The sequence below is a fragment of the Hemiscyllium ocellatum genome, unplaced genomic scaffold (assembly GCF_020745735.1).
Source record: "Hemiscyllium ocellatum isolate sHemOce1 unplaced genomic scaffold, sHemOce1.pat.X.cur. scaffold_2245_pat_ctg1, whole genome shotgun sequence".
Taxonomy (NCBI): Eukaryota; Metazoa; Chordata; class Chondrichthyes; order Orectolobiformes; family Hemiscylliidae; genus Hemiscyllium; species Hemiscyllium ocellatum.
In genome coordinates this window covers 29349-52782 of record NW_026868021.1, presented here as the reverse complement: position 1 = coordinate 52782, position 23434 = coordinate 29349, and the positions used below count along the sequence as shown (strand labels likewise).

At 45.3% G+C, this 23434-nt stretch overlaps 5 non-coding genes across 5 annotated transcripts; all 5 read left to right on the top strand.

Moving 5' to 3' along the window:
* The first annotated feature begins 1037 nt into the window (after window positions 1-1037).
* Window positions 1038-1119, top strand: trnal-aag (transfer RNA leucine (anticodon AAG)). The gene has a single exon. It is a non-coding gene; the product is annotated as a tRNA-Leu (tRNA).
* A 10713-nt stretch (window positions 1120-11832) lies between these two features.
* Window positions 11833-11914, top strand: trnal-aag (transfer RNA leucine (anticodon AAG)). Its single transcript has one exon. It is a non-coding gene; the product is annotated as a tRNA-Leu (tRNA).
* Window positions 11915-14754: 2840 nt separating this feature from the next.
* trnal-aag (transfer RNA leucine (anticodon AAG)) lies at window positions 14755-14836 on the top strand. Its single transcript has one exon. It is a non-coding gene; the product is annotated as a tRNA-Leu (tRNA).
* Window positions 14837-17675: 2839 nt separating this feature from the next.
* trnal-aag (transfer RNA leucine (anticodon AAG)) lies at window positions 17676-17757 on the top strand. Its single transcript has one exon. It is a non-coding gene; the product is annotated as a tRNA-Leu (tRNA).
* A 2840-nt stretch (window positions 17758-20597) lies between these two features.
* Window positions 20598-20679, top strand: trnal-aag (transfer RNA leucine (anticodon AAG)). The gene has a single exon. It is a non-coding gene; the product is annotated as a tRNA-Leu (tRNA).
* The last annotated feature ends 2755 nt before the right edge of the window (window positions 20680-23434 follow it).

Genomic DNA, 23434 nt, shown 5'->3' with positions numbered 1-23434 from the left:
CGCATCCTCTTGCTTTTCTTTAAATCACTGATGAGCAGGAAAATGTCAACGGGGAGAGCGACTGGGAAAGTGAGGCAGTTGCAGCTCTGGTGAAACTCCTTCTTTTGGAGTCACTCAGCAACAAGAGGCGTGAAGGTGACTCAGGCGTGAGAGCTCTTCACATCGAGAACAAAAAGCAATCAAGTGCAGTTAGCACCTCTCCCGGAGTGGGGGGTGGGGTGAGATAATTAGCTTTTGATTTCAGTTACTATGTTCAAAAACTCCCTTTTACATTGAGGTGAACAGAAACTGCATTTCTAATAAGCACCATGGAATTTAGCAAGATTTATTGAGTCGCTTCTCGTCGATTCCCACGCAGGTTTCCAACTCAGTTGTATCGATGTGGCTCATGTCCAGGTGTGAACATCCCTGCAGCCAATTGCACGGTTTAGGTAAAAGGCAAGGAAAGTGGCATCTCGAACTGGCCCCGAGGTCAGAGCATCCTCACACTGTGATCTGTCGTTCTCGGATTGTAATGCTACCTCCGCTTTTAGGCTGGAGAACATTCTTTGGGACTCTTATTCTGCAAAACAGACACAGTGACTGAAACTATGCTGCACGGTATGATGTGGAACACGGCCTGCTCAGCTTTGTGCATTTTCCCTGTAGTCCGGTGTGTTTCATGTTCCGTGTAAACGTGAAAGTTGTCCTGTTTCGAGCAATGGGTGAAATCATTTAGCAAAGTAAGAATCGAAATTGCAGTAATGTCAAGCAGTTCATGGTTATTTGACCAAATCATAAGCGAACATGTTTGCTCACGCACTCACAGATACATTTGTAGCTGAAAAGAGTCTGAGAAGATAGCCTCAGCTTACCATTGATTTTTATCCGGATTGATGAGCTATCATTATTTGTTGCGAAATTGATATTGTAGCCGGCACATCCAAGCAGCCGTGCGAGTCGGAGAGGAATCATGGAACCCATTTCACGTGACTTTCCATCTGTTGTCATGCAGGAGCTCAATTGGAAATGCAAGAAAATGGGGCGGCAGCGCAGCTGGTAGTGTGGCCGAGCGGTCTAAGGCGCTGGATTAAGGCTCCAGTCTCGACAGGGGCGTGGGTTCGAATCCCCCCACTGCCATTTCTACTGTTCAGTTGCAACGACACAGCTTGTTAAAATGCCGTTTCCATTCCCGCTGTACTTCTGTTCACAAAAAAATTTGATTTGCTTCCCGGGGAATTAAATGTGTAGTGGGAAAGTGCCAAATTGTCTATGCTGTCTTGATCGTGTTCGCCTCCCGCGTGGAAAATTGCAGAACCGCTCTACTGTTGCTTTATGTTCCAAGCATGTTGAGATTTTACTGGAACCGAATGGAGACTGCTATTTCATCGCTGTTGTGAAACAAAGTCCTGCGGTGAGTCGATTCATCGTTACTTGGCTTTCTGGCGAATGGGAAAATCGTTCCGATGAATTTTGATGTCATATGTTATTGAATTTCTCCAATTTCCTTCGTTTCCGTCCCGGAGACACCGGAAGGGAAAGGTAATCTAATCGAGACTGTGATTGGTGAAATTCACTTTTTGTGGCCTATTCTTATTATGTTCTTTCTTTCTCTCTTTTCAGCATTGTCTGTGATATGGTGGTGCACTGAGGCTCAAGTATCATTGAAAGAGTAGTTTGGAATTGCCCTGATGTTAGTTGTGAGATTACTTTATGGCTCATGCCCTCGGAGTGTCTCACATTTAGCATTCATGCTCACTGTATCTGAAAATGCATTTGGTTTGCCAGTTTTGTTTGTGTTGCGTGTCAAATGTTTTCTGTTTTGCGATTCGTTCAATACATTACGAATTAACAGGCTTTCTGAGATAATTTCCAGCTGCAAAAACTCCTCAACTGAGAATCTGGGAAAATTTCACAGAGTATGGTCAGTCGGAGCAAAAGTAAGGAAGTCCTTCGTTTCTGCAGTGTTTCACAATACTACCTTTCCAGTGAGCAGTCGAACAGACTAAAGATTGTGCCACAGACTGCGACGGCCATCTCGGCTAAAAAGCTATCCTTTTAAAGCTGGTGTAAGCAACACAACGTTATTGGGCTACACCGGGTGAAAACAGATACTTCGGTGTATCTCGTCCATGCATACCACACAGCCAAAATTAAACAACTCCCATGAAACAACGAGCATTTGGAAACAGAAAGGTGAAAGGTAGAATGTCTTCAACTTTCAGTGTCGGATACCACTGAGCTGCAGCAGGGGCGGCTGTGGGCTTGTTTCTGTAGCATAGTGATCAGCACGTTCACCTTCCGCAAGATAGGTTCCCGCGGTCGAAACTGTTTTGTTCTTCATCTGCAGCCTTTTACATGGACAAGAACGGAGCTTTCCTGCTTGCTTTCCCATCTGCAAACCTGCCTTCGAATTTGCTTGAACAAATCTGCTCTCGTAGTGAAATGCAATGCATTTCCATTTGATTACTGTGCAGAGCATTGTAAAGATATTCTACAAACTGCTTCTGATCATGTGCCATTCAGTTGGAGAGTGTAGTTACCGATCCTTCCACGAAGAGCAATACTGCATTTGCATTCCTTGCTGAGGCGGCCCGGTTCAAAGACAGGGAAGAAGGTGATGCGCTGGTGTCACAGTGCACCACGGATTCCTGAACTATTCTGTCTGCCAAATGTACCCCAAAGTCGTATCTGAAAGGCCTCATTTGGAAGCTGTCTGTCGTTATTCAAAGTGCGAGAATTGGCACCAGAGGTCCTGAATCATGTTTTGGAGCAGTTCGCACGTTAGCGGCTCATTCAATCAGCAACAGCAATGAAAGAAATTGCACTCTCAGAGGAAGCTCTGGACCTGTGCTTTCAAAGCTAGTATTAAGGTGCGCCCCGAGATCTAAGCCATGTTGGAATTTAAACGGAGGAATCGACAAAGAGGCTGCAGAATAACATCGCATCCTTTTGCTTTTCTTTAAATCACTGATGAGCAGGAAAATGTCAACGGGGAGAGCGACTGGGAAAGTGAGGCAGTTGCAGCTCTGGTGAAACTCCTTCTTTTGGAGTCACTCAGCAACAAGAGGCGTGAAGGTGACTCAGGCGTGAGAGCTCTTCACATCGAGAACAAAAAGCAATCAAGTGCAGTTAGCACCTCTCCCGGAGTGGGGGGTGGGGTGAGATAATTAGCTTTTGATTTCAGTTACTATGTTCAAAAACTCCCTTTTACATTGAGGTGAACAGAAACTGCATTTCTAATAAGCACCATGGAATTTAGCAAGATTTATTGAGTCGCTTCTCGTCGATTCCCACGCAGGTTTCCAACTCAGTTGTATCGATGTGGCTCATGTCCAGGTGTGAACATCCCTGCAGCCAATTGCACGGTTTAGGTAAAAGGCAAGGAAAGTGGCATCTCGAACTGGCCCCGAGGTCAGAGCATCCTCACACTGTGATCTGTCGTTCTCGGATTGTAATGCTACCTCCGCTTTTAGGCTGGAGAACATTCTTTGGGACTCTTATTCTGCAAAACAGACACAGTGACTGAAACTATGCTGCACGGTATGATGTGGAACACGGCCTGCTCAGCTTTGTGCATTTTCCCTGTAGTCCGGTGTGTTTCATGTTCCGTGTAAACGTGAAAGTTGTCCTGTTTCGAGCAATGGGTGAAATCATTTAGCAAAGTAAGAATCGAAATTGCAGTAATGTCAAGCAGTTCATGGTTATTTGACCAAATCATAAGCGAACATGTTTGCTCACGCACTCACAGATACATTTGTAGCTGAAAAGAGTCTGAGAAGATAGCCTCAGCTTACCATTGATTTTTATCCGGATTGATGAGCTATCATTATTTGTTGCGAAATTGATATTGTAGCCGGCACATCCAAGCAGCCGTGCGAGTCGGAGAGGAATCATGGAACCCATTTCACGTGACTTTCCATCTGTTGTCATGCAGGAGCTCAATTGGAAATGCAAGAAAATGGGGCGGCAGCGCAGCTGGTAGTGTGGCCGAGCGGTCTAAGGCGCTGGATTAAGGCTCCAGTCTCGACAGGGGCGTGGGTTCGAATCCATTTCTCCTGTTCAGTTGCAACGACACAGCTTGTTAAAATGCCGTTTCCATTCCCGCTGTACTTCTGTTCACAAAAAATTTGATTTGCTTCCCGGGGAATTAAATGTGTAGTGGGAAAGTGCCAAATTGTCTATGCTGTCTTGATCGTGTTCGCCTCCCGCGTGGAAAATTGCAGAACAGCTCTACTGTTGCTTTATGTTCCAAGCATGTTGAGATTTTACTGGAACCGAATGGAGACTGCTATTTCATCGCTGTTGTGAAACAAAGTCCTGCGGTGAGTCGATTCATCGTTACTTGGCTTTCTGGCGAATGGGAAAATCGTTCCGATGAATTTTGATGTCATATGTTATTGAATTTCTCCAATTTCCTTCGTTTCCGTCCCGGAGACACCGGAAGGGAAAGGTAATCTAATCGAGACTGTGATTGGTGAAATTCACTTTTTGTGGCCTATTCTTATTATGTTCTTTCTTTCTCTCTTTTCAGCATTGTCTGTGATATGGTGGTGCACTGAGGCTCAAGTATCATTGAAAGAGTAGTTTGGAATTGCCCTGATGTTAGTTGTGAGATTACTTTATGGCTCATGCCCTCGGAGTGTCTCACATTTAGCATTCATGCTCACTGTATCTGAAAATGCATTTGGTTTGCCAGTTTTGTTTGTGTTGCGTGTCAAATGTTTTCTGTTTTGCGATTCGTTCAATACATTACGAATTAACAGGCTTTCTGAGATAATTTCCAGCTGCAAAAACTCCTCAACTGAGAATCTGGGAAAATTTCACAGAGTATGGTCAGTCGGAGCAAAAGTAAGGAAGTCCTTCGTTTCTGCAGTGTTTCACAATACTACCTTTCCAGTGAGCAGTCGAACAGACTAAAGATTGTGCCACAGACTGCGACGGCCATCTCGGCTAAAAAGCTATCCTTTTAAAGCTGGTGTAAGCAACACAACGTTATTGGGCTACACCGGGTGAAAACAGATACTTCGGTGTATCTCGTCCATGCATACCACACAGCCAAAATTAAACAACTCCCATGAAACAACGAGCATTTGGAAACAGAAAGGTGAAAGGTAGAATGTCTTCAACTTTCAGTGTCGGATACCACTGAGCTGCAGCAGGGGCGGCTGTGGGCTTGTTTCTGTAGCATAGTGATCAGCACGTTCACCTTCCGCAAGATAGGTTCCCGCGGTCGAAACTGTTTTGTTCTTCATCTGCAGCCTTTTACATGGACAAGAACGGAGCTTTCCTGCTTGCTTTCCCATCTGCAAACCTGCCTTCGAATTTGCTTGAACAAATCTGCTCTCGTAGTGAAATGCAATGCATTTCCATTTGATTACTGTGCAGAGCATTGTAAAGATATTCTACAAACTGCTTCTGATCATGTGCCATTCAGTTGGAGAGTGTAGTTACCGATCCTTCCACGAAGAGCAATACTGCATTTGCATTCCTTGCTGAGGCGGCCCGGTTCAAAGACAGGGAAGAAGGTGATGCGCTGGTGTCACAGTGCACCACGGATTCCTGAACTATTCTGTCTGCCAAATGTACCCCAAAGTCGTATCTGAAAGGCCTCATTTGGAAGCTGTCTGTCGTTATTCAAAGTGCGAGAATTGGCACCAGAGGTCCTGAATCATGTTTTGGAGCAGTTCGCACGTTAGCGGCTCATTCAATCAGCAACAGCAATGAAAGAAATTGCACTCTCAGAGGAAGCTCTGGACCTGTGCTTTCAAAGCTAGTATTAAGGTGCGCCCCGAGATCTAAGCCATGTTGGAATTTAAACGGAGGAATCGACAAAGAGGCTGCAGAATAACATCGCATCCTTTTGCTTTTCTTTAAATCACTGATGAGCAGGAAAATGTCAACGGGGAGAGCGACTGGGAAAGTGAGGCAGTTGCAGCTCTGGTGAAACTCCTTCTTTTGGAGTCACTCAGCAACAAGAGGCGTGAAGGTGACTCAGGCGTGAGAGCTCTTCACATCGAGAACAAAAAGCAATCAAGTGCAGTTAGCACCTCTCCCGGAGTGGGGGGTGGGGTGAGATAATTAGCTTTTGATTTCAGTTACTATGTTCAAAAACTCCCTTTTACATTGAGGTGAACAGAAACTGCATTTCTAATAAGCACCATGGAATTTAGCAAGATTTATTGAGTCGCTTCTCGTCGATTCCCACGCAGGTTTCCAACTCAGTTGTATCGATGTGGCTCATGTCCAGGTGTGAACATCCCTGCAGCCAATTGCACGGTTTAGGTAAAAGGCAAGGAAAGTGGCATCTCGAACTGGCCCCGAGGTCAGAGCATCCTCACACTGTGATCTGTCGTTCTCGGATTGTAATGCTACCTCCGCTTTTAGGCTGGAGAACATTCTTTGGGACTCTTATTCTGCAAAACAGACACAGTGACTGAAACTATGCTGCACGGTATGATGTGGAACACGGCCTGCTCAGCTTTGTGCATTTTCCCTGTAGTCCGGTGTGTTTCATGTTCCGTGTAAACGTGAAAGTTGTCCTGTTTCGAGCAATGGGTGAAATCATTTAGCAAAGTAAGAATCGAAATTGCAGTAATGTCAAGCAGTTCATGGTTATTTGACCAAATCATAAGCGAACATGTTTGCTCACGCACTCACAGATACATTTGTAGCTGAAAAGAGTCTGAGAAGATAGCCTCAGCTTACCATTGATTTTTATCCGGATTGATGAGCTATCATTATTTGTTGCGAAATTGATATTGTAGCCGGCACATCCAAGCAGCCGTGCGAGTCGGAGAGGAATCATGGAACCCATTTCACGTGACTTTCCATCTGTTGTCATGCAGGAGCTCAATTGGAAATGCAAGAAAATGGGGCGGCAGCGCAGCTGGTAGTGTGGCCGAGCGGTCTAAGGCGCTGGATTAAGGCTCCAGTCTCGACAGGGGCGTGGGTTCGAATCCATTTCTCCTGTTCAGTTGCAACGACACAGCTTGTTAAAATGCCGTTTCCATTCCCGCTGTACTTCTGTTCACAAAAAAATTTGATTTGCTTCCCGGGGAATTAAATGTGTAGTGGGAAAGTGCCAAATTGTCTATGCTGTCTTGATCGTGTTCGCCTCCCGCGTGGAAAATTGCAGAACCGCTCTACTGTTGCTTTATGTTCCAAGCATGTTGAGATTTTACTGGAACCGAATGGAGACTGCTATTTCATCGCTGTTGTGAAACAAAGTCCTGCGGTGAGTCGATTCATCGTTACTTGGCTTTCTGGCGAATGGGAAAATCGTTCCGATGAATTTTGATGTCATATGTTATTGAATTTCTCCAATTTCCTTCGTTTCCGTCCCGGAGACACCGGAAGGGAAAGGTAATCTAATCGAGACTGTGATTGGTGAAATTCACTTTTTGTGGCCTATTCTTATTATGTTCTTTCTTTCTCTCTTTTCAGCATTGTCTGTGATATGGTGGTGCACTGAGGCTCAAGTATCATTGAAAGAGTAGTTTGGAATTGCCCTGATGTTAGTTGTGAGATTACTTTATGGCTCATGCCCTCGGAGTGTCTCACATTTAGCATTCATGCTCACTGTATCTGAAAATGCATTTGGTTTGCCAGTTTTGTTTGTGTTGCGTGTCAAATGTTTTCTGTTTTGCGATTCGTTCAATACATTACGAATTAACAGGCTTTCTGAGATAATTTCCAGCTGCAAAAACTCCTCAACTGAGAATCTGGGAAAATTTCACAGAGTATGGTCAGTCGGAGCAAAAGTAAGGAAGTCCTTCGTTTCTGCAGTGTTTCACAATACTACCTTTCCAGTGAGCAGTCGAACAGACTAAAGATTGTGCCACAGACTGCGACGGCCATCTCGGCTAAAAAGCTATCCTTTTAAAGCTGGTGTAAGCAACACAACGTTATTGGGCTACACCGGGTGAAAACAGATACTTCGGTGTATCTCGTCCATGCATACCACACAGCCAAAATTAAACAACTCCCATGAAACAACGAGCATTTGGAAACAGAAAGGTGAAAGGTAGAATGTCTTCAACTTTCAGTGTCGGATACCACTGAGCTGCAGCAGGGGCGGCTGTGGGCTTGTTTCTGTAGCATAGTGATCAGCACGTTCACCTTCCGCAAGATAGGTTCCCGCGGTCGAAACTGTTTTGTTCTTCATCTGCAGCCTTTTACATGGACAAGAACGGAGCTTTCCTGCTTGCTTTCCCATCTGCAAACCTGCCTTCGAATTTGCTTGAACAAATCTGCTCTCGTAGTGAAATGCAATGCATTTCCATTTGATTACTGTGCAGAGCATTGTAAAGATATTCTACAAACTGCTTCTGATCATGTGCCATTCAGTTGGAGAGTGTAGTTACCGATCCTTCCACGAAGAGCAATACTGCATTTGCATTCCTTGCTGAGGCGGCCCGGTTCAAAGACAGGGAAGAAGGTGATGCGCTGGTGTCACAGTGCACCACGGATTCCTGAACTATTCTGTCTGCCAAATGTACCCCAAAGTCGTATCTGAAAGGCCTCATTTGGAAGCTGTCTGTCGTTATTCAAAGTGCGAGAATTGGCACCAGAGGTCCTGAATCATGTTTTGGAGCAGTTCGCACGTTAGCGGCTCATTCAATCAGCAACAGCAATGAAAGAAATTGCACTCTCAGAGGAAGCTCTGGACCTGTGCTTTCAAAGCTAGTATTAAGGTGCGCCCCGAGATCTAAGCCATGTTGGAATTTAAACGGAGGAATCGACAAAGAGGCTGCAGAATAACATCGCATCCTCTTGCTTTTCTTTAAATCACTGATGAGCAGGAAAATGTCAACGGGGAGAGCGACTGGGAAAGTGAGGCAGTTGCAGCTCTGGTGAAACTCCTTCTTTTGGAGTCACTCAGCAACAAGAGGCGTGAAGGTGACTCAGGCGTGAGAGCTCTTCACATCGAGAACAAAAAGCAATCAAGTGCAGTTAGCACCTCTCCCGGAGTGGGGGGTGGGGTGAGATAATTAGCTTTTGATTTCAGTTACTATGTTCAAAAACTCCCTTTTACATTGAGGTGAACAGAAACTGCATTTCTAATAAGCACCATGGAATTTAGCAAGATTTATTGAGTCGCTTCTCGTCGATTCCCACGCAGGTTTCCAACTCAGTTGTATCGATGTGGCTCATGTCCAGGTGTGAACATCCCTGCAGCCAATTGCACGGTTTAGGTAAAAGGCAAGGAAAGTGGCATCTCGAACTGGCCCCGAGGTCAGAGCATCCTCACACTGTGATCTGTCGTTCTCGGATTGTAATGCTACCTCCGCTTTTAGGCTGGAGAACATTCTTTGGGACTCTTATTCTGCAAAACAGACACAGTGACTGAAACTATGCTGCACGGTATGATGTGGAACACGGCCTGCTCAGCTTTGTGCATTTTCCCTGTAGTCCGGTGTGTTTCATGTTCCGTGTAAACGTGAAAGTTGTCCTGTTTCGAGCAATGGGTGAAATCATTTAGCAAAGTAAGAATCGAAATTGCAGTAATGTCAAGCAGTTCATGGTTATTTGACCAAATCATAAGCGAACATGTTTGCTCACGCACTCACAGATACATTTGTAGCTGAAAAGAGTCTGAGAAGATAGCCTCAGCTTACCATTGATTTTTATCCGGATTGATGAGCTATCATTATTTGTTGCGAAATTGATATTGTAGCCGGCACATCCAAGCAGCCGTGCGAGTCGGAGAGGAATCATGGAACCCATTTCACGTGACTTTCCATCTGTTGTCATGCAGGAGCTCAATTGGAAATGCAAGAAAATGGGGCGGCAGCGCAGCTGGTAGTGTGGCCGAGCGGTCTAAGGCGCTGGATTAAGGCTCCAGTCTCGACAGGGGCGTGGGTTCGAATCCATTTCTCCTGTTCAGTTGCAACGACACAGCTTGTTAAAATGCCGTTTCCATTCCCGCTGTACTTTTGTTCACAAAAAAATTTGATTTGCTTCCCGGGGAATTAAATGTGTAGTGGGAAAGTGCCAAATTGTCTATGCTGTCTTGATCGTGTTCGCCTCCCGCGTGGAAAATTGCAGAACCGCTCTACTGTTGCTTTATGTTCCAAGCATGTTGAGATTTTACTGGAACCGAATGGAGACTGCTATTTCATCGCTGTTGTGAAACAAAGTCCTGCGGTGAGTCGATTCATCGTTACTTGGCTTTCTGGCGAATGGGAAAATCGTTCCGATGAATTTTGATGTCATATGTTATTGAATTTCTCCAATTTCCTTCGTTTCCGTCCCGGAGACACCGGAAGGGAAAGGTAATCTAATCGAGACTGTGATTGGTGAAATTCACTTTTTGTGGCCTATTCTTATTATGTTCTTTCTTTCTCTCTTTTCAGCATTGTCTGTGATATGGTGGTGCACTGAGGCTCAAGTATCATTGAAAGAGTAGTTTGGAATTGCCCTGATGTTAGTTGTGAGATTACTTTATGGCTCATGCCCTCGGAGTGTCTCACATTTAGCATTCATGCTCACTGTATCTGAAAATGCATTTGGTTTGCCAGTTTTGTTTGTGTTGCGTGTCAAATGTTTTCTGTTTTGCGATTCGTTCAATACATTACGAATTAACAGGCTTTCTGAGATAATTTCCAGCTGCAAAAACTCCTCAACTGAGAATCTGGGAAAATTTCACAGAGTATGGTCAGTCGGAGCAAAAGTAAGGAAGTCCTTCGTTTCTGCAGTGTTTCACAATACTACCTTTCCAGTGAGCAGTCGAACAGACTAAAGATTGTGCCACAGACTGCGACGGCCATCTCGGCTAAAAAGCTATCCTTTTAAAGCTGGTGTAAGCAACACAACGTTATTGGGCTACACCGGGTGAAAACAGATACTTCGGTGTATCTCGTCCATGCATACCACACAGCCAAAATTAAACAACTCCCATGAAACAACGAGCATTTGGAAACAGAAAGGTGAAAGGTAGAATGTCTTCAACTTTCAGTGTCGGATACCACTGAGCTGCAGCGGGGCGGCTGTGGGCTTGTTTCTGTAGCATAGTGATCAGCACGTTCACCTTCCGCAAGATAGGTTCCCGCGGTCGAAACTGTTTTGTTCTTCATCTGCAGCCTTTTACATGGACAAGAACGGAGCTTTCCTGCTTGCTTTCCCATCTGCAAACCTGCCTTCGAATTTGCTTGAACAAATCTGCTCTCGTAGTGAAATGCAATGCATTTCCATTTGATTACTGTGCAGAGCATTGTAAAGATATTCTACAAACTGCTTCTGATCATGTGCCATTCAGTTGGAGAGTGTAGTTACCGATCCTTCCACGAAGAGCAATACTGCATTTGCATTCCTTGCTGAGGCGGCCCGGTTCAAAGACAGGGAAGAAGGTGATGCGCTGGTGTCACAGTGCACCACGGATTCCTGAACTATTCTGTCTGCCAAATGTACCCCAAAGTCGTATCTGAAAGGCCTCATTTGGAAGCTGTCTGTCGTTATTCAAAGTGCGAGAATTGGCACCAGAGGTCCTGAATCATGTTTTGGAGCAGTTCGCACGTTAGCGGCTCATTCAATCAGCAACAGCAATGAAAGAAATTGCACTCTCAGAGGAAGCTCTGGACCTGTGCTTTCAAAGCTAGTATTAAGGTGCGCCCCGAGATCTAAGCCATGTTGGAATTTAAACGGAGGAATCGACAAAGAGGCTGCAGAATAACATCGCAGAATAGATTGATGAGCTATCATTATTTGTTGCGAAATTGATATTGTAGCCGGCACATCCAAGCAGCCGTGCGAGTCGGAGAGGAATCATGGAACCCATTTCACGTGACTTTCCATCTGTTGTCATGAAGGAGCTCAATTGGAAATGCAAGAAAATGGGGCTGCACCGCAGCTGGTAGTGTGGCTGAGCGGTCTAAGGCGCTGGATTAAGCCTCCAGTCTCGACAGGGGCGTGGGTTCGAATCCCACCACTGCCATTTCTCCTGTTCAGTTGCAACGACACAGCTTGTTAAAATGCCGTTTCCATTCCCGCTGTACTTCTGTTCACAAAAAAATTTGATTTGCTTCCCGGGGAATTAAATGTGTAGTGGGAAAGTGCCAAATTGTCTATGCTGTCTTGATCGTGTTCGCCTCCCGCGTGGAAAATTGCAGAACCGCTCTACTGTTGCTTTATGTTCCAAGCATGTTGAGATTTTACTGGAACCGAATGGAGACTGCTATTTCATCGCTGTTGTGAAACAAAGTCCTGCGGTGAGTCGATTCATCGTTACTTGGCTTTCTGGCGAATGGGAAAATCGTTCCGATGAATTTTGATGTCATATGTTATTGAATTTCTCCAATTTCCTTCGTTTCCGTCCCGGAGACACCGGAAGGGAAAGGTAATCTAATCGAGACTGTGATTGGTGAAATTCACTTTTTGTGGCCTATTCTTATTATGTTCTTTCTTTCTCTCTTTTCAGCATTGTCTGTGATATGGTGGTGCACTGAGGCTCAAGTATCATTGAAAGAGTAGTTTGGAATTGCCCTGATGTTAGTTGTGAGATTACTTTATGGCTCATGCCCTCGGAGTGTCTCACATTTAGCATTCATGCTCACTGTATCTGAAAATGCATTTGGTTTGCCAGTTTTGTTTGTGTTGCGTGTCAAATGTTTTCTGTTTTGCGATTCGTTCAATACATTACGAATTAACAGGCTTTCTGAGATAATTTCCAGCTGCAAAAACTCCTCAACTGAGAATCTGGGAAAATTTCACAGAGTATGGTCAGTCGGAGCAAAAGTAAGGAAGTCCTTCGTTTCTGCAGTGTTTCACAATACTACCTTTCCAGTGAGCAGTCGAACAGACTAAAGATTGTGCCACAGACTGCGACGGCCATCTCGGCTAAAAAGCTATCCTTTTAAAGCTGGTGTAAGCAACACAACGTTATTGGGCTACACCGGGTGAAAACAGATACTTCGGTGTATCTCGTCCATGCATACCACACAGCCAAAATTAAACAACTCCCATGAAACAACGAGCATTTGGAAACAGAAAGGTGAAAGGTAGAATGTCTTCAACTTTCAGTGTCGGATACCACTGAGCTGCAGCAGGGGCGGCTGTGGGCTTGTTTCTGTAGCATAGTGATCAGCACGTTCACCTTCCGCAAGATAGGTTCCCGCGGTCGAAACTGTTTTGTTCTTCATCTGCAGCCTTTTACATGGACAAGAACGGAGCTTTCCTGCTTGCTTTCCCATCTGCAAACCTGCCTTCGAATTTGCTTGAACAAATCTGCTCTCGTAGTGAAATGCAATGCATTTCCATTTGATTACTGTGCAGAGCATTGTAAAGATATTCTACAAACTGCTTCTGATCATGTGCCATTCAGTTGGAGAGTGTAGTTACCGATCCTTCCACGAAGAGCAATACTGCATTTGCATTCCTTGCTGAGGCGGCCCGGTTCAAAGACAGGGAAGAAGGTGATGCGCTGGTGTCACAGTGCACCACGGATTCCTGAACTATTCTGTCTGCCAAATGTACCCCAAAGTCGTATCTGAAAGGCCTCATTTGGAAGCTGTCTGTCGTTATTCAAAGTGCGAGAATTGGCACCAGAGGTCCTGAATCATGTTTTGGAGCAGTTCGCACGTTAGCGGCTCATTCAATCAGCAACAGCAATGAAAGAAATTGCACTCTCAGAGGAAGCTCTGGACCTGTGCTTTCAAAGCTAGTATTAAGGTGCGCCCCGAGATCTAAGCCATGTTGGAATTTAAACGGAGGAATCGACAAAGAGGCTGCAGAATAACATCGCATCCTTTTGCTTTTCTTTAAATCACTGATGAGCAGGAAAATGTCAACGGGGAGAGCGACTGGGAAAGTGAGGCAGTTGCAGCTCTGGTGAAACTCCTTCTTTTGGAGTCACTCAGCAACAAGAGGCGTGAAGGTGACTCAGGCGTGAGAGCTCTTCACATCGAGAACAAAAAGCAATCAAGTGCAGTTAGCACCTCTCCCGGAGTGGGGGGTGGGGTGAGATAATTAGCTTTTGATTTCAGTTACTATGTTCAAAAACTGCCTTTTAAATTGAGGTGAACAGAAACTGCATTTCTAATAAGCACCATGGAATTTAGCAAGATTTATTGAGTCGCTTCTCGTCGATTCCCACGCAGGTTTCCAACTCAGTTGTATCGATGTGGCTCATGTCCAGGTGTGAACATCCCTGCAGCCAATTGCACGGTTTAGGTAAAAGGCAAGGAAAGTGGCATCTCGAACTGGCCCCGAGGTCAGAGCATCCTCACACTGTGATCTGTCGTTCTCGGATTGTAATGCTACCTCCGCTTTTAGGCTGGAGAACATTCTTTGGGACTCTTATTCTGCAAAACAGACACAGTGACTGAAACTATGCTGCACGGTATGATGTGGAACACGGCCTGCTCAGCTTTGTGCATTTTCCCTGTAGTCCGGTGTGTTTCATGTTCCGTGTAAACGTGAAAGTTGTCCTGTTTCGAGCAATGGGTGAAATCATTTAGCAAAGTAAGAATCGAAATTGCAGTAATGTCAAGCAGTTCATGGTTATTTGACCAAATCATAAGCGAACATGTTTGCTCACGCACTCACAGATACATTTGTAGCTGAAAAGAGTCTGAGAAGATAGCCTCAGCTTACCATTGATTTTTATCCGGATTGATGAGCTATCATTATTTGTTGCGAAATTGATATTGTAGCCGGCACATCCAAGCAGCCGTGCGAGTCGGAGAGGAATCATGGAACCCATTTCACGTGACTTTCCATCTGTTGTCATGCAGGAGCTCAATTGGAAATGCAAGAAAATGGGGCGGCAGCGCAGCTGGTAGTGTGGCCGAGCGGTCTAAGGCGCTGGATTAAGGCTCCAGTCTCGACAGGGGCGTGGGTTCGAATCCCCCCACTGCCATTTCTACTGTTCAGTTGCAACGACACAGCTTGTTAAAATGCCGTTTCCATTCCCGCTGTACTTCTGTTCACAAAAAAATTTGATTTGCTTCCCGGGGAATTAAATGTGTAGTGGGAAAGTGCCAAATTGTCTATGCTGTCTTGATCGTGTTCGCCTCCCGCGTGGAAAATTGCAGAACAGCTCTACTGTTGCTTTATGTTCCAAGCATGTTGAGATTTTACTGGAACCGAATGGAGACTGCTATTTCATCGCTGTTGTGAAACAAAGTCCTGCGGTGAGTCGATTCATCGTTACTTGGCTTTCTGGCGAATGGGAAAATCGTTCCGATGAATTTTGATGTCATATGTTATTGAATTTCTCCAATTTCCTTCGTTTCCGTCCCGGAGACACCGGAAGGGAAAGGTAATCTAATCGAGACTGTGATTGGTGAAATTCACTTTTTGTGGCCTATTCTTATTATGTTCTTTCTTTCTCTCTTTTCAGCATTGTCTGTGATATGGTGGTGCACTGAGGCTCAAGTATCATTGAAAGAGTAGTTTGGAATTGCCCTGATGTTAGTTGTGAGATTACTTTATGGCTCATGCCCTCGGAGTGTCTCACATTTAGCATTCATGCTCACTGTATCTGAAAATGCATTTGGTTTGCCAGTTTTGTTTGTGTTGCGTGTCAAATGTTTTCTGTTTTGCGATTCGTTCAATACATTACGAATTAACAGGCTTTCTGAGATAATTTCCAGCTGCAAAAACTCCTCAACTGAGAATCTGGGAAAATTTCACAGAGTATGGTCAGTCGGAGCAAAAGTAAGGAAGTCCTTCGTTTCTGCAGTGTTTCACAATACTACCTTTCCAGTGAGCAGTCGAACAGACTAAAGATTGTGCCACAGACTGCGACGGCCATCTCGGCTAAAAAGCTATCCTTTTAAAGCTGGTGTAAGCAACACAACGTTATTGGGCTACACCGGGTGAAAACAGATACTTCGGTGTATCTCGTCCATGCATACCACACAGCCAAAATTAAACAACTCCCATGAAACAACGAGCATTTGGAAACAGAAAGGTGAAAGGTAGAATGTCTTCAACTTTCAGTGTCGGATACCACTGAGCTGCAGCGGGGCGGCTGTGGGCTTGTTTCTGTAGCATAGTGATCAGCACGTTCACCTTCCGCAAGATAGGTTCCCGCGGTCGAAACTGTTTTGTTCTTCATCTGCAGCCTTTTACATGGACAAGAACGGAGCTTTCCTGCTTGCTTTCCCATCTGCAAACCTGCCTTCGAATTTGCTTGAACAAATCTGCTCTCGTAGTGAAATGCAATGCATTTCCATTTGATTACTGTGCAGAGCATTGTAAAGATATTCTACAAACTGCTTCTGATCATGTGCCATTCAGTTGGAGAGTGTAGTTACCGATCCTTCCACGAAGAGCAATACTGCATTTGCATTCCTTGCTGAGGCGGCCCGGTTCAAAGACAGGGAAGAAGGTGATGCGCTGGTGTCACAGTGCACCACGGATTCCTGAACTATTCTGTCTGCCAAATGTACCCCAAAGTCGTATCTGAAAGGCCTCATTTGGAAGCTGTCTGTCGTTATTCAAAGTGCGAGAATTGGCACCAGAGGTCCTGAATCATGTTTTGGAGCAGTTCGCACGTTAGCGGCTCATTCAATCAGCAACAGCAATGAAAGAAATTGCACTCTCAGAGGAAGCTCTGGACCTGTGCTTTCAAAGCTAGTATTAAGGTGCGCCCCGAGATCTAAGCCATGTTGGAATTTAAACGGAGGAATCGACAAAGAGGCTGCAGAATAACATCGCATCCTTTTGCTTTTCTTTAAATCACTGATGAGCAGGAAAATGTCAACGGGGAGAGCGACTGGGAAAGTGAGGCAGTTGCAGCTCTGGTGAAACTCCTTCTTTTGGAGTCACTCAGCAACAAGAGGCGTGAAGGTGACTCAGGCGTGAGAGCTCTTCACATCGAGAACAAAAAGCAATCAAGTGCAGTTAGCACCTCTCCCGGAGTGGGGGGTGGGGTGAGATAATTAGCTTTTGATTTCAGTTACTATGTTCAAAAACTGCCTTTTAAATTGAGGTGAACAGAAACTGCATTTCTAATAAGCACCATGGAATTTAGCAAGATTTATTGAGTCGCTTCTCGTCGATTCCCACGCAGGTTTCCAACTCAGTTGTATCGATGTGGCTCATGTCCAGGTGTGAACATCCCTGCAGCCAATTGCACGGTTTAGGTAAAAGGCAAGGAAAGTGGCATCTCGAACTGGCCCCGAGGTCAGAGCATCCTCACACTGTGATCTGTCGTTCTCGGATTGTAATGCTACCTCCGCTTTTAGGCTGGAGAACATTCTTTGGGACTCTTATTCTGCAAAACAGACACAGTGACTGAAACTATGCTGCACGGTATGATGTGGAACACGGCCTGCTCAGCTTTGTGCATTTTCCCTGTAGTCCGGTGTGTTTCATGTTCCGTGTAAACGTGAAAGTTGTCCTGTTTCGAGCAATGGGTGAAATCATTTAGCAAAGTAAGAATCGAAATTGCAGTAATGTCAAGCAGTTCATGGTTATTTGACCAAATCATAAGCGAACATGTTTGCTCACGCACTCACAGATACATTTGTAGCTGAAAAGAGTCTGAGAAGATAGCCTCAGCTTACCATTGATTTTTATCCGGATTGATGAGCTATCATTATTTGTTGCGAAATTGATATTGTAGCCGGCACATCCAAGCAGCCGTGCGAGTCGGAGAGGAATCATGGAACCCATTTCACGTGACTTTCCATCTGTTGTCATGCAGGAGCTCAATTGGAAATGCAAGAAAATGGGGCGGCAGCGCAGCTGGTAGTGTGGCCGAGCGGTCTAAGGCGCTGGATTAAGGCTCCAGTCTCGACAGGGGCGTGGGTTCGAATCCCACCACTGCCATTTCTCCTGTTCAGTTGCAACGACACAGCTTGTTAAAATGCCGTTTCCATTCCCGCTGTACTTCTGTTCACAAAAAAATTTGATTTGCTTCCCGGGGAATTAAATGTGTAGTGGGAAAGTGCCAAATTGTCTATGCTGTCTTGATCGTGTTCGCCTCCCGCGTGGAAAATTGCAGAACAGCTCTACTGTTGCTTTATGTTCCAAGCATGTTGAGATTTTACTGGAACCGAATGGAGACTGCTATTTCATCGCTGTTGTGAAACAAAGTCCTGCGGTGAGTCGATTCATCGTTACTTGGCTTTCTGGCGAATGGGAAAATCGTTCCGATGAATTTTGATGTCATATGTTATTGAATTTCTCCAATTTCCTTCGTTTCCGTCCCGGAGACACCGGAAGGGAAAGGTAATCTAATCGAGACTGTGATTGGTGAAATTCACTTTTTGTGGCCTATTCTTATTATGTTCTTTCTTTCTCTCTTTTCAGCATTGTCTGTGATATGGTGGTGCACTGAGGCTCAAGTATCATTGAAAGAGTAGTTTGGAATTGCCCTGATGTTAGTTGTGAGATTACTTTATGGCTCATGCCCTCGGAGTGTCTCACATTTAGCATTCATGCTCACTGTATCTGAAAATGCATTTGGTTTGCCAGTTTTGTTTGTGTTGCGTGTCAAATGTTTTCTGTTTTGCGATTCGTTCAATACATTACGAATTAACAGGCTTTCTGAGATAATTTCCAGCTGCAAAAACTCCTCAACTGAGAATCTGGGAAAATTTCACAGAGTATGGTCAGTCGGAGCAAAAGTAAGGAAGTCCTTCGTTTCTGCAGTGTTTCACAATACTACCTTTCCAGTGAGCAGTCGAACAGACTAAAGATTGTGCCACAGACTGCGACGGCCATCTCGGCTAAAAAGCTATCCTTTTAAAGCTGGTGTAAGCAACACAACGTTATTGGGCTACACCGGGTGAAAACAGATACTTCGGTGTATCTCGTCCATGCATACCACACAGCCAAAATTAAACAACTCCCATGAAACAACGAGCATTTGGAAACAGAAAGGTGAAAGGTAGAATGTCTTCAACTTTCAGTGTCGGATACCACTGAGCTGCAGCAGGGGCGGCTGTGGGCTTGTTTCTGTAGCATAGTGATCAGCACGTTCACCTTCCGCAAGATAGGTTCCCGCGGTCGAAACTGTTTTGTTCTTCATCTGCAGCCTTTTACATGGACAAGAACGGAGCTTTCCTGCTTGCTTTCCCATCTGCAAACCTGCCTTCGAATTTGCTTGAACAAATCTGCTCTCGTAGTGAAATGCAATGCATTTCCATTTGATTACTGTGCAGAGCATTGTAAAGATATTCTACAAACTGCTTCTGATCATGTGCCATTCAGTTGGAGAGTGTAGTTACCGATCCTTCCACGAAGAGCAATACTGCATTTGCATTCCTTGCTGAGGCGGCCCGGTTCAAAGACAGGGAAGAAGGTGATGCGCTGGTGTCACAGTGCACCACGGATTCCTGAACTATTCTGTCTGCCAAATGTACCCCAAAGTCGTATCTGAAAGGCCTCATTTGGAAGCTGTCTGTCGTTATTCAAAGTGCGAGAATTGGCACCAGAGGTCCTGAATCATGTTTTGGAGCAGTTCGCACGTTAGCGGCTCATTCAATCAGCAACAGCAATGAAAGAAATTGCACTCTCAGAGGAAGCTCTGGACCTGTGCTTTCAAAGCTAGTATTAAGGTGCGCCCCGAGATCTAAGCCATGTTGGAATTTAAACGGAGGAATCGACAAAGAGGCTGCAGAATAACATCGCATCCTTTTGCTTTTCTTTAAATCACTGATGAGCAGGAAAATGTCAACGGGGAGAGCGACTGGGAAAGTGAGGCAGTTGCAGCTCTGGTGAAACTCCTTCTTTTGGAGTCACTCAGCAACAAGAGGCGTGAAGGTGACTCAGGCGTGAGAGCTCTTCACATCGAGAACAAAAAGCAATCAAGTGCAGTTAGCACCTCTCCCGGAGTGGGGGGTGGGGTGAGATAATTAGCTTTTGATTTCAGTTACTATGTTCAAAAACTGCCTTTTAAATTGAGGTGAACAGAAACTGCATTTCTAATAAGCACCATGGAATTTAGCAAGATTTATTGAGTCGCTTCTCGTCGATTCCCACGCAGGTTTCCAACTCAGTTGTATCGATGTGGCTCATGTCCAGGTGTGAACATCCCTGCAGCCAATTGCACGGTTTAGGTAAAAGGCAAGGAAAGTGGCATCTCGAACTGGCCCCGAGGTCAGAGCATCCTCACACTGTGATCTGTCGTTCTCGGATTGTAATGCTACCTCCGCTTTTAGGCTGGAGAACATTCTTTGGGACTCTTATTCTGCAAAACAGACACAGTGACTGAAACTATGCTGCACGGTATGATGTGGAACACGGCCTGCTCAGCTTTGTGCATTTTCCCTGTAGTCCGGTGTGTTTCATGTTCCGTGTAAACGTGAAAGTTGTCCTGTTTCGAGCAATGGGTGAAATCATTTAGCAAAGTAAGAATCGAAATTGCAGTAATGTCAAGCAGTTCATGGTTATTTGACCAAATCATAAGCGAACATGTTTGCTCACGCACTCACAGATACATTTGTAGCTGAAAAGAGTCTGAGAAGATAGCCTCAGCTTACCATTGATTTTTATCCGGATTGATGAGCTATCATTATTTGTTGCGAAATTGATATTGTAGCCGGCACATCCAAGCAGCCGTGCGAGTCGGAGAGGAATCATGGAACCCATTTCACGTGACTTTCCATCTGTTGTCATGCAGGAGCTCAATTGGAAATGCAAGAAAATGGGGTTGCAGCGCAGCTGGTAGTGTGGCCGAGCGGTCTAAGGCGCTGGATTAAGGCTCCAGTCCCAACAGGGGCGTGGGTTCGAATCCCACCACTGCCATTTCTACTGATCAGCTGCCATGACACAGCTTGTTGCAATGCTGTGTCCATTCCCGCTGTACTTCTGTTCCCAAAAAAATTTGTTTTACTTCCCGGGGAATTAACTGTGGTGTGGAAACATGCTGCGTTTTGCAAAGTTTCTCAGCTGTCATGACGGTGTTCACCTCCCGGGCAGAAGGCCACAAACAGCTCTACTGTTGCTTTATGTCCCAGGCAAGTTGAGTTGTTACTCGACAAGAATGGAGACTGTCATTTCATCGCTGTTGTTAAACAAACTTCTGCGGTGAGTCGATTCATCGTGATTTGGCTTTCTGATGAATTGGAAAATCATTCCAGTGAATATGTTATTGAGTTTCTCCCATTTCCTTCATTTCCGTCCTGGAAACATCGGCGTGTGAAATCATAATTGATCCGTTCCCTGGCTACAGTCTCCGAACACATTCCCATTCTGCTCCCCTAACAACAAACTGTGCATTGTACCCCACTCTTTTCTCACATGAAAGACCTGTAGCCACATCTCGTGACTGTTCTCTGGCCGAGTTCTGTACTCCGAGCAATGACTTGTGACTCAGTCCTCCCTATTTCCCTAGTAACGGCTGAAACCTCACCCCGACTCTGTTCTCCTCCCAACTGCCTGTGACGGCATCCCCGCTGCATATCGATCACAAGAGCCTTCCCCATACTCTACCCCTCGCAACGGCCTGTGAACCCATTCCCATTTTGTTCCTCTCGTAATGGCCAATGTACCCATCCTCATTCTTTTCTCTCAGCAACGGCTTGGAAATCCATTTCAACTCTCTTCTACCACCAACGACGTGTGATCCCATCCGCACTGTGATGTCCATGGTCTGTGTATCCATATGCACGATTGCTCTCAGAGCCACGGTCTGTGAACCCATTCTCATCCTGCTTCCCTATCAATTTTCTGAACCCAATCCCACGTTTTTCTCCCATAAACGACCTGTAATCCCATTCTGACTCTGTTGTCCAGGCATTGGCCTGTGATCCCGTTTCGTGACTGTTTTCGTAGCAATATGATGTGATCCCAGCCCCATTTTGCTTACGTCGCAACAATGTGTAACCCAATCCCCACTCTGCCTCCCCAGGAATTACCTGTGAAACATTCCCCACTCTGTTCTACGACTGATGGCCTGTTAAATCAATCTGTTCCCTACCAAGAGCCTGCAACCCCATTCCCAATCTGTTATCTTGGAAACAATCTGCGAACACATCACTCCATATCTTGCCCTAACAGCAGCTTGTGTCTTCATCCCTGCGGTTTTCCATGAACAATTGCCTGTGATTTCTTCACGACAGAAGCAAAACCAAGCATCAGGTAATTCAGAGACATGGAGATTGGTAGGTAGAGAGAGTGCAAGATGGAGAGTGAGTGAAGGAAAACGGCGGAGGATGTGTAAGACCAGAAGCGAGAGCAAAGACAGCAAAACTCAAACCCAACTCTCAAACCCGGTCCCCTCCACATCCTTGAGAAACAGGACTGGGGTTAAAACTTCGCGAGGAGATTTGTAACTCGGGTGCTCGTTGTTGTGGTTCTGTTGGCCAGGCTGCGAATTTTTGTTGCAGACGTTTCATCCCCTGTCTATGTGACATCCTCAGTGCTTGGGAGCCTCCTGTGAAGCGCTCCTGTGATGTTTCCTCCGGAATTTATAGTGGTTTGTCTCTGCCACTTCCGGTTGTCAGTTCCAGCTGTCCCTTGCAGTGGTCGGTATATTGGATCCAGGTCGATGTGCTTATTGATTGAATCTGTGGATGAGTGCATTGCCTCTAGGAATTCCCTGGCTGATCTCTGTTTGGCTTGTCCTATAATAGTAGTGTTGTCCCAGTCAAACTCATGTTGCTTGTCATCTGCGTGTGTAGCTACTCAGGATAGCTGGTCGTGTCGTTTCGTGGCTAATTGGTTTTCATGGATGCGGATCGTTATTTGTCTTCCTGTTTGTCCTATGTAGTGTTTTGTGCAGTCCTTGCATGGGAGTTTGTACACTGTGTTGGTTTTGCTCATGCTGGGTATCGGGTTCTTCGTTCTGGTGAGTCGTTGTCTGAGAGTGGCTGTGGGTTTGTGTGCTGCTATGAGTCCTCGTGGTCGCAGTAATCTGGTTGTCAGTTTTGAAACACTCTTGATGTATGGTAGTGTGGCTAGTCATTTGCGTTGTGGCATGTCCTCGTTCCGTTGCCTTTCACTTAGGCATCTGTTGATGAAATTGCGGGGTTATCCGTTTTTGGTGAAAACATTGTATCGGTGTTATTCTTCCTGTTTTTGCAGTCCTGGTGTACTGAAGTGTGTTGTTGCCCTTTTGAAGTGTGTTTTGATGCAACTTATTTCGTGTGTGATGGTGTGGTTGCTTTCATAGTTCAGGACTTGGTCTGTGTGAGTGACTTTCCTGTATACCTTTGTGGTGAATTCTCTGTTCGGTGTTCTCTGTACCATCACGTCTAGGAATGGGAGTTGATTGTCCTTTTCTTCTTCTCTAGTGAATCGGATTCCTGTGAGGATGGAGTTGATGATCGGGTGTGTGTTCGCTATTTCTGTGTTTTTAATGATTACAAAGGTGCAATCCACATATCTGACCCAGAGTTGAATTTGCGGTTAGACAGTTTGTTCTAACCTTTGCATTACCGCTTCTGCTATGAGTCCAGAGATGGGTGAACCCATTGGTGTACCGTTCATATATTTGGTTGTTGAATATGAAGCGTGTTGTGAGGCACCGGCCTAGTAGTTTAACTATGCCATCCGTGTT